Raw genomic sequence first — 1,388 nt, forward strand, 5'->3', positions numbered from 1 at the left:
TTGTCTTACGCTGTCGAGTCATGTCCTACCCATAGCAACGTCACGGGTACATCTCTCCCAGAACTGCCCACTTTCACCTGCAATCATTCTGGTAGTGTATCCATAGAGTTTTCTTGGTAAAAATACAGAAGTGGTTTACCATTGCTTCCTTCCGCACAGTAAATGAGTCTCCGCCCTCGACTCTCTCCCCTGCCGCTACTGCCCAGCATGGGTGAGTTTTGACTTGTAGCAGATTGCCTTCCACTCGCTAGCCACTGCCCAAGCTAGGAATGGAATGGGTAGGCCTCTGCTTGACTCTCCCTCCTGAAGTCGAGATCGGTAGAGTCCTGGAAACTCTCCAGAAGCAACCCTGAGAGGACAAAGGAGCTATACGTTTTATCAATCGGTATTTATTGAGAGTTACCATGAGTAGACCACTATACTAGACCCTTGAGAAATTACAATGGAGATCATAAACCATGATCCCTCCCTTCAAGGAGCTGACAGTCTTTTCAGGAGTTCACCTGTAGAGATGGAGCAGAGACACCTGATAAGAGGGTGGTTCTGAGTGAGGGATTTAGTGGGGACAATCTTAAGGTGGTATTTCTTAAGCACTCATGTCGCAAGCACGTTGCTAACCACTGGTTAGGTATATAAGATCACTGGATCCTGCTCAGCGGGAAGGAATTCTGGGGGTCAATTTTCTGAGATGAACAGCAGGGGTTCATGGAAGAAAGCTAACTGTGGGGCCTGGGAACACGAGAAGGATTTGAAACCCAAATGGGTAGAGGAAAGCTTTCAGTGGAGCTAAAATATGAGGAGGAAGAAAGGAGAGATGGGAAATGCAAATTAGAACTTGAAAAACTGAAGAAGAGGAAAGAGAAGGGAGGAACTTCTGTGGGGATTCGGTGATGCCTTAGTTTGCAAAGGTGGGACGGAGAAAGAGCAAGTGATCATTTGGGTTAGTTTTGGAAATGTTAGAATATAAGAATGGAGAATAGAGAAACAATGTGATCTAATGGAAGGACCACAGGCCTGGGAGCCAGAAGACATGGGTTCTAATCCCAGCTCCACCACTTGTCTGGTGTGTAACCTTGGGCAAGTCACAATTTCACTATGCCTCCATTTCCTCATCTGTAAAAATGGGAAATAAATCTTACCCACTCCTATCTAGACTGTAAGCCCCATATGGAACAGGCACTGTGTCCAAACTGATAACCTTGTATATGCTCCGGTGCTTAGAACAGTGTTTGGCACACAAGTGCCTAACAAATATAATAACAACAACAACAATTATATTAGTCTCTAGACTGTAAATTAATTACGAGCAGGGACGTGTCTCTTTATTCTGTTATACTCTTCAAGAGCTTAGTACAGTGCTCTGCACATAGTGAGCGTTCAATACATAC

At 44.9% G+C, this 1,388-nt stretch overlaps 1 non-coding gene across 1 annotated transcript; it reads right to left on the minus strand.

Moving 5' to 3' along the window:
- Nucleotides 1–221: 221 nt before the first annotated feature.
- LOC114810612 lies at nucleotides 222–359 on the minus strand. The gene has a single exon (XR_003758308.1). It is a non-coding gene; the product is annotated as a small nucleolar RNA SNORA7 (small nucleolar RNA).
- Between the last annotated feature and the right edge of the window lie 1,029 nt (nucleotides 360–1,388).

This window comes from Ornithorhynchus anatinus, chromosome 3 (assembly GCF_004115215.2).
Source record: "Ornithorhynchus anatinus isolate Pmale09 chromosome 3, mOrnAna1.pri.v4, whole genome shotgun sequence".
Taxonomy (NCBI): domain Eukaryota; kingdom Metazoa; phylum Chordata; class Mammalia; order Monotremata; family Ornithorhynchidae; genus Ornithorhynchus; species Ornithorhynchus anatinus.